Genomic DNA, 10,057 nt, shown 5'->3' with positions numbered 1-10,057 from the left:
TGCTCAATAATCAAGATATATCACCTAGAGAAGAAAATGTTAAAAAAAATGCACACACACACACAGAAGTCAGTAGTTTTCTGGAAAAAGGAATTGAGGATGCTCAGAAGGGAAATTTGGAGGTGGTTTGGGAAGAATAGAGATCAACTTAAAAGCATTTTCAGAGTAGAATAAGCCTTAGTAGAATTCTGAATGGCTAAAGAGCTTGGAAGATAGCAAAGGACTCTGAGAAATTTCAAAAACTCCCTAAAACATCTTTTATGTTATGCTTATTAAACTATCTGAACTTTGAGAGATACAAACATCTCATCTGATTCCCAAGTCTTTCCATGGTCTGGTAATACATTTTATTTATGGCATTAATTAATCAACTAATTAATTAAATCATTTATTCAATGAATATTTGAACACCTCCACTATTCTAGGCCCTATGGATATAACAATAAACAAAATGACTCTGTCCCCATGGAGATTATATTCCACTGGAGAGGAACAGATAATAAACATATATATGCCTATTATCTAATATGCAATATAGTCATTAGTTCTGTAATGGGAACTAAAGCATGGTTAAGGAGGTAGAGAGAGAAAATGGGACAGTACAATTCATATAGTGTGGCCAAGGAAGGCTTCACTGATGAGGGGCATTTGAGCAGAGATCCAAATAAAGTGAGAAATGAGACCATTTGGATATCTAGAAGGAGGGCATTCCAGGTTGGAGGAACAGGTAGTACAGATCCTTGAGGTTAGAATGAACCTCCCTGGTAAGCTTTAACATGGCAGACAATGGGTGAAATGAAATGAAGTAAGAGGGATGCCCATCTCACATGGGCTTTCTTTGGCTTTTATTCTTGTTGCAAAAGAAAACCTTTTGGAGGGTTTCCTTTATGTTCCTGAAAATGCAGATTGTCTCCTATTCTTTTCATGTGTACTCTCAAACTATGATTTCCCTGGTAAGGAGACCATAGCAAATATTTATTATTTCAACCCTCCACTATTCATCCCTTTACTTTCTTTTCAGATGGCCAGTGTTCCTACTGTGAAGTGACTCAAAACTTTGTTCCTGAAGGATCTGAGCTCTCAGTGGTTCCTGCTTAGACAGAATTGAAATAGCTTCCCTTAATTTATGACTGAACAGGGAAGTCCTGGGAGTTTCACCTGGATTTCATTCATATTCCTCTCTGATCCCACTGTATAGCAGAATGTATATCAGAAAACTTTGATAACCAGGATCACTCACATCAGGCACCCCAGCCAATACTATGGCCTATATTTTCCTGGTCCAGTGGTAAAAGGAGCCTGGAAAGGCAGAATGGCAGTCTCTGTTGTTTCTTCTGGTGGACGCATGTCTTCTCCAAGTACTAAAGCTTTTATACAATTGTTGCATAGAGTCACAGTATAATGACCATAATATTAAATATAATTGTGAGAAGCGGCACTCACATTTCTTCACCTTGGTCCTTGGATCCATGTTTTCTGCAAGGGCCTACAGTATATATCAAACACAAGTTGATCTCACCTCTAAGATGGCACCCCAACATTTCAAGATGTTGACTTTATGTTGGCATAACAACTGAGTCTTCTTTCAGTCATTCTACTGTAAAAAGCCAGGTGCTTCTAAGACAGAATTTATGATAAGACTATGAATTTCCATGGGCACCAGCCCATTGGCTTCCTTTCCTAAACTATGAGTTTCTTTGTGAGAAACAACACTGGGTGAGATACTGTGATAGTGAACAAGGTGTTCAGAGTATCTGCAGATGATGGCTTTGGCAGAAGCATGGAAAGAAGGGAAGTAAATCCAAATAGTGTGTATTTTAGCAAGGACATACTACTTCTCCCTCCACAAAATAAGTCAAATACGATGAACCTTCCACCATTTGAATGACAGGAATGGTATCAGTCATTCAGGTTAAGGTTGGTCACTAGAGCTGGCAAGTTGGTGATTCTGGGAAATCTTTAGTGAAGGGAATTCCACATAAATAAACTAGTAGGTTAGTTCCTGCTGCCATGGCCACTTAACTAATGAGCCCAATGGGCACCATTGGCATAGCTGAGGTCAAAGACCTACTGGCATTCAAAGGACAGATCATGTTAATCATCTAATTATCACAGGCACTTTTAGTGAAATATTTATATGGAACTCAGATATTATGGATCTAATCTGAAAGCACATAAGATTAGAGGGCACCTGGGCACACCTGAACGTATGGTTTTTATGGATCAGAAAATACTGTGCATGTTTCCAATTTCTGTATCTATTATTAATTTATAAATATCAGAAACAAATTTTGTATGATTTACCAAAAAAACGATATAGAGTAGCTCACCAGATCTCTAGGAAAGTCGGAAAACCAGACTCAGATGCTACACATTCAAGGATCAAATTCAAAATCATGCTACAGAACCTGGCTGGTGAAGACACCATTGCCACTACCACTACCGCTACCACTACCACTACCACTGGATGTCCCACACCCCTATCACGGTACATTGCTGATAGCCCTGTGGCCATTGCTCTCCCTGGAAATCAGATGCAGCTGCTGATCATTTTAATGGATCTGTGTGGTCTTCAATGCTCTGCATCCCTGGCTTGCTTTTGCCTTTGTGCTTATTTGTTTTATTTAAAGGTTTATCTCTAGCTGCAAAGTCCAGAGAAATAACAAAGAGTGTATATCATAAACCAAAGAAAAAGGGAAAATGGGTGTTGAACTAAGAGCAGTTTATTTACCTCAAAAGAAATTAATGTAACCAATAGGAAGGAGCACAAGGACAATCTCAAAAAGCTTAACTAGTGTTTATAGAAAGTAGGTCACTAAGAAACGACAAACACCCTGTCTCCCTCACAGGGTCATGAAAGGGTACATGAAACCCACAGTATGTTCAGGGAAACCTAACTGTTGAAAGGAAACATTGCCTATATTCCAGTGCATGGCCCGGGAGACTACAAACCTCGCCTGAGAGCCTTAGGTCCAACATGATGATAAAATAGCACTGACTCAAGGAGGTATAGCAGTTCAGTGTCTAGTGAGGAACACAGACCTGCCAGAAGCATTTCAAACAGGAACAATGGAACTGGTTCAAACAAGGAACTGGTTACATAGGTGATGGAAGAGTGTGGCTGAGAAGCCAAGGAAGGATGGTTAGGCAACTAATATATTAGCAAGAACAGAAAGCCACCACTACATCTAGGGTCGAAGGGACACAGGGAAGATGTGGCATTACCACAGCCAGGAACTGAAGCCAGTGGGTGAGATTTAGAACTGTGATAGGGAACACTCCACAGTAGCTGGGAACACAGAGGATGGGATTGACCAGTAAGAGCTGAAACTGCATAAATAAACAAGCAAACAAAAGCAGCTAGTGCTGGAGGCCTCATCTGAAGCAAAATGGAGGAGAAATACTCTGGTACATCCTGCCTTCCAGTCTTCCACCAGTACCTCGCACTGGCCAAACTTACCTGAAAACCAATTGGCAAGGGACCCTGGTATATGTCGCTCCCTGCATGAAGATGGTATGAACTCTTTGAGGTACACCAAAAGGTATGGGGTTCCACACTATGCACACTGCTGACTTGAATCACATCACCCTGCACAAATACTGGAGGCATGGGGAGGTCACAGCAAGGCTGGAAGTACTCAGTCTCTTCCAGGCCTCGGCCTAAAAGATAAGTCATCATTAAGGTCACATTTGTGTGACATCCAATAAATTATTTTATAATCTATGGCTAAGACAGGAATGCAATGCCAGTGTAACCATGAGGTCACCACACTGGGCTCTGGGGTGTCCTGGATAAAGGTTGAGGAAGTACCTAAATGGATCCCCTGTTAGGATCTGCGGGTTCCTGAAAAGCCACACTCAGCAAATGCCCCTATTTGATATCATCCCCAGTCTTGCTAAAACCTATTTCCTTTAAGTTTACCCTAGGAAAGTATAACTCACATAAAACATACATGTATGGGTGCCCATTTTCACCAATTCTATCCCCAGTTCTCCATTGTACTCCTGGTGAGGAGGAAGGGGTTAGTGGCTGACTGCTTCAGGCAGCCAGAGCTCTAAGAAGAAGTCTACTACTGGGGTTGAAAGCAACAATGAGACTGTCCATTACTTATGCCTGTTCAGCTATTAGGACAAAGCTTGTGTCTTTGGAGCAATCTTTGAGAACATCACACAATGCTGGCTTGCTTTTTTCTGGGGCAAAATCCCCCAGGCTACTGGGGCAAAGATGACATGCTACATGTCTGGCCTTCTGAGAGAAGAAGGGGCATAGTTACTGAAGAAGGACTTCTGTATGCCACATGCCTTGGCACTTTTCAAATACATCATGTAATCAGTTCACAGAATTTCCTTATATGGTAGTAGTGGTGAACTATTTTATAGACAAGAAAACTGAAGTTCAGAGAAGTAAGGTACTCTCCTAAGGATATAACTAATATGTAGAAAACCAGAGTTCGAGGAACAGCACCCAAAGCTATCCCCCCAGAAAATGTTTGAGAAGGCCCCTCAGAGGGAAAGATGCAAGTCAAGGATCTGGTTACCCAAACTGGGGCGATTGAAGTCCCTTAAGATTAAATTAGATCTGATTCAACCTGGATCCATAAACAATGCAAAGGAAGAATAGCTAAGGATTCGTGACATTGAATTGACAGAGGATTCTGGAAATTCATCTAGTACTGGTTGTTTTCCAAACTGCTCCTGTATTTGCTTTGGATTTTCAGCGACTCCCTCCCCCCAATACAGCCTAGATGGTGGAAATGTTACATCAAATTACAAAATGCCATCATGTGAAAGTAACCCGACTGTGATGATTTCCCAATCTGAGTTCCCCATTACTCACCCAATCTGAGAGCTGGGGGATTGAAAAGAGGGAATTGTCATAATGCACTTGCTTTCCAACACGGGGTGCTTCTTCTCCTCTTTCTTTCCACCCCCACTTCACATCTGACTCAGCTTCTGGGGTCCTCTCCCTCACACAGTATCTGTTGGGCAACAACTCCAGACAAAAAACTTTCCCACCTGTGAGGAAATTTTACAGTCTCAGCTTCTACAGTTGAAATAGAACGCCACGTTTCTAGTAAGCTCAGCTCAAGTTCAATGCTTCCCACTCCACATACTCACTTATTCAATAAAGGAATTCTTTCAAAGTATGAGACAAGCCCTTCCTGGCCTGAGACTGCAGTCTCCATTAGTATGGTGGCCTTTCTGCCAGGCTTTCCCTGACAGTCTCCTGGCTTCAGGGATCAGGTTCTCTCTCCTGTCAGACTGTTTGTTCCATTTCTACCTTCTAGACTCAAGTTAAGCTATTGTCTTATGAGAAAGGTTAGGGCAGGAATAAAGGGAGGATGGGATGGTGGGACAGGCTTTGCTCTTTGGGTCCCTAGAGAAGCCGGGTTCTTTCCTGTTATCTATCTTCTCCCTCCAGCCCTTAACCTAGGTCCCTTTAGAGGATGTCCTTTTTCCTGTCTCTGGACTAAACAAACTGGGATTCTCTCTGGCTTTTGGTCCTGGGCGCTTTGTCTGCTGCCCTGCCTTTATTCTGCATCCTCTCTGATCTCCCTCTTCCTGCCCAGTATTTCTCACCACCCCCATCCCCAGGGTCACTTTTCCTGCCCTCTACTCTTTCCACTTCCCTGAGCTCTCAGGCTATTGTCCCAGGAACTCAACCATTCTCCTCCCTCATCATCTTTTCTGCAAATAACGTTGGCATTAGCCGCTCACATCTGACACAGGTCCTGCCCTTTTCCTTCATCCTGGACAATGCCATCTTCCTTGTGCAGTCCTGTTCACAGCTTCACAATCCACATCGGCATTTCAAAGCAACAGTCACTGATACCAACCACACTAATGAGATACTTAAGACTGAACTTTTTAATTTTAACAAAACATTTTTAGCCAATGATGACTACGTTTTCAGGGGACAATGCATTCTTTCCCAAAGAGAGCACTGGCAAATACACACAGCAAATCAGAAATAATTCTACAAGTATGTGCATATGAAATGTTTCGGTATAATATTAAAGTTACTATGTGTCTAACAAGAAGAGTTTCTCCTCTCCCCTCTGCAGTCTCTAGATCTTAGTACACTTACCATCAAAAACCTCCATAATCTCTTGGGGAAATTTCCTTGACATAGTCCTGGTCTTATTTACTACAGACATGAGCAAGTCTATTAAAAGGAAAATTTATGTTGTCCAGTGTCAAAGGCCAAAAATAAAAATATATTTCAGAATGAGAAACAATCAAGCACTACAAAGTCAAGTAGAATTCTGGAACAACTTTAAGAAATGATGGAGTGGACAACCAGGAGAAATTTGAAGCAGAATAAATTGATTTTTTGGTAGATGATTTCTTGCTAAGCCAAAGAAACTCTGCTGGCATCTGTTCCTTCATGTACCACAAAACTCAAACCATAGCGAAAGCCACTCTAAGGAAAGTTAGAGACCAGAAAGCAAGGTATTTCATGGAAGCATAGAGTTTTAGAGCTGGAAGCAACTTTAAGGATCAGTTACCCAAAAAATCCTGTAAGAAGACAGGATCCATAAAGCCAGTCTCAAATGGTACCAGATAACAGAATGATAGCTAACGTTTATTTTTAATTATTGTAGAAGGAACACTTAAAGTGAGATTCACTCTCAACAAATGCTTGAGTGTGTGATATGTGATTATTAACTTTAGATACAATGCTGTACAGCAGATCCTAGAGCTAACTTACCTTGCTTGACAGAAACTTCATGTCCATTTTTAGTAACTCCCCATTTCCCTTTTCCCCCAAGACTTTAAAAGGGTTATCTTCCAAGCTAAGTGTTTCTAATATATTATTTTACCTCACTTCACAACAGCCTTGTATGGTAGGAACTTTAATTGTCCTAATTTTCCAAATATGGAAATTGAGATTCAGAGATTAAGTGACTCATTCAAGTCTTCACAGGTAGAAAATAGCAGGGCTACTACTCAAACGGAGGCAGCCTGAGTGCGCAGACCTCTTAACTTCTAGATTATCCAATCATCACAAGGGGCTGGTCTGTTCAAACCTCTGCTTAAACCACTCATATAAGGAAAGCAGATACATTTAGGAAGGGCTTTTGGGGGTTTCTACTTTCTGGATGGATGGAGCCTACATTATTAGGTAGAATGATCTAGGTTGTGGTTCAATAACAAACAATACCCAAATCTCAATGTCTTAGAATGAGTTTATTTCTCACTCATGTAATATTGGGTCAGTAGTGAACTTGGCTTCGTGTTATCCTCTCTCGGGATTTGGCCGGCAGAGCCTCTCCCTCTGGAATGCTGTTGGTCATGATGGCTAAAGGATAAAAAGACAATTTGTACACTGGCTTTAAATGCTTCTACTTAAAGGTGATACTCATCAATCCGCTCATATTTCATTGGCCAAAGTAAGTTACATGGCCACATCTAATTTTAAGGATGTGGGAAAATAGAGTTTGACTCTGAGTATTACTTACTAACATGTTATATGGCACAGGGTATTGCTGAGGGGGGATGTCTGGAAATATTGATGAATGGTCTCAATAAGTACCAGAGTACCAAATTCTGGGAGTTACCCTGGTTGTTGTGTTGACTGATCCTAAGTCTGTAATTTAAATGTATGTGTGCATTTTGAATTTATATACTTCATGAACAGGTCTAATTCTGAATTATTTACTACCACCACTGCTCTTTTAGAGTATCAAATTCACTTTCCCTCAAGTACAAAATGACATAGGTAACATTTCAGACAAAATTAATAAAAACAAGACTTAAATAAAACTAAATAAAATCTATATTCTAACTAATATGCACAAAAATAATTGAAACTTTATGACATAACACATGCAGAAATTCCTAGCATATCGCCTGGCACAAAGTAAGTACCCTATAATTGTTAGCTTCCTTAAACATATCACACTCCAGTTAGTCTTTCTCCAAGAGACACATCTATCTCAATATCTGCCAAAGACTGTTGAAGGCTAGCAACACTTCTGGCTCTATACTCAGTACTGGACACATGGCATACTAAAAAATTAAAAGACAACAATGAATGACCTTGAGAGATGTTGCCCCAAAGCTCTTCCCCCGGGAGAAAATACACAAGTTAGTTGTCTGGGCCACAGTTACTTTCACGTGAACTAAACCTCCACCACCACATCTCTTCTCCTTAATGAACCACAACAGTTTGGTGACGTGTGCCGATCACCATCACCGCCTCCCTGACAAGCAATTACACATTAGTACAGAATACAGGAGGTAAAGGCAGGTGGAGGACAACAGAAGTTGTTTTCTCAGGGGAAAAAGAAAAAAAAAAAAGCAAAACCACAATTGGCACAATGGAATTTTCCTACTAACTGCTGGAATAAAGATAGATGTGGGTGTCCAAAGGCAAAATGCAGAAAACTCCACACAAAAGTGAACCATAGTAATCAGAACTGCAGATCTTGAGGGAAACCCATGGTATGAGAGCAATTCTCTTTGAGAATTTAGAAAACAAACAAAGGCCGTGCCAATTGCATAATTCTGCTCATCCCTTTTCTGATTAAACCGGGGTCAAAGGAATGCCAGTCTGCTAGAAAAAATAATGTTGTTTTTTTTTTTTACTGGTTTCACCCATGATTGAAGACATTTTGATGATAGAAGATCTCCCCGATTTTACTCTACCTTACTTGACCCCAAATATGAATACCTCCAACTGAAACCTTGCTTCTTCATTTTGTAATATGAAGAAATGCTTGCTGGGGGAGCTTTCTAGCCGGATACCCTTGAATGCACTTCCTGATGAAGTGGGAGATGCGCCAGCTGCCACTACAGATGCTGAAAGAACTAGGAACAAGTGAAGCTGATTGTAATAATATGCTGCACAAGGCTGAAGGAGCAATGGTAGTGGAGAGCCCCAGTTCAGTGGGTAGGCACCTTCCAGCTAAACAAAGGCCAAGGCAAAATTTGGTCCATTGCTCTAACAAAACTATGAGGATTGCTTGCTGACATTATTATATAGTCCTGGAGGCTACTGAATATCTCTTAAAAAGAAAAAGAAATAGTGGCATCGAGGGGAAACTGAAAGTTTCTTGTTCCTAGAGATTATGATTGCCAATTTAAGTGAGCTGTATAGGCTGTGATTTCAGAGACATGGAGAAGGCTCTCAGCCAAGAAATACATCATGTTACTCCTTGCAAATGCTTTACCTTCCATCATTATAGATGTATTACTTTGATCTAAGTCTTTTTCTGTTAAAATAAAAATTCAGGCCATAGTAACTCAACATCAAATAATTTACACCTTACTATGAACTAATTAATAAATTAGAATCCCAGAAATTTCTCAACATCCTGTAGTAACAAAATGGGGAGAAAGAAAGATAATAGGGTGATTATTATCTTTCTGAGGGAGATTGTCTGAGGGAGATCTTATAGGAACAGATTATTTTAAAGTTAAAAATCAGAGGTTGAGAGTTAGGTTTCTGGAAATATAACAGGAAGAGGAAAACAGATGGGGAAGGCAAAGATAAAGTTAAATTTTATTCCTTCATGTAAGTGTTTTTGTTTCAGGAAATTGATTAATGGAGCGATTTGCAGAAATGAGGTTTTTGAAGGCTAAGATATACTAATCTTTTAGGCCAAAAATGAAGTCCTGAAAATTAGCATTGTCTTATTCTTTTTATTGCTTATAACTGCCTTTTCACTGCTTAGAAAACCACCTGGCATGTGGCAGATAACACATTTTTTTTATGAATGAATAAGTGAATGAATGACTAAAATTGAAGCTTCAAACACAAATAAACGGAATTTTCTTCAAATTAGCACATGGAAGGTGATACTTATCCCAATCACTCTTTTATTGCTCAAAACATATCCAGATGCTCTTCTGAGACTCTCCAAAGCAAGTGACAAATTCATTTTAAAATCATCCATGACGCAACTCATCTCTCTATGGTGAAATATTTGGTTTTATGAAACAACAACAACAACAAAATTTTGTTACAAAATTTTCAATCCAGTTCTACTTTTTAAATAAAAATGAGATAAAGTTTTATGAGAAAGTTAGGCTGACTTTCTCATGTCGCATA

Source organism: Panthera tigris, chromosome B4 (genome assembly GCF_018350195.1).
Source record: "Panthera tigris isolate Pti1 chromosome B4, P.tigris_Pti1_mat1.1, whole genome shotgun sequence".
In the NCBI taxonomy this organism is placed as follows: domain Eukaryota; kingdom Metazoa; phylum Chordata; class Mammalia; order Carnivora; family Felidae; genus Panthera; species Panthera tigris.
This window is presented reverse-complemented; position numbering follows the sequence as displayed.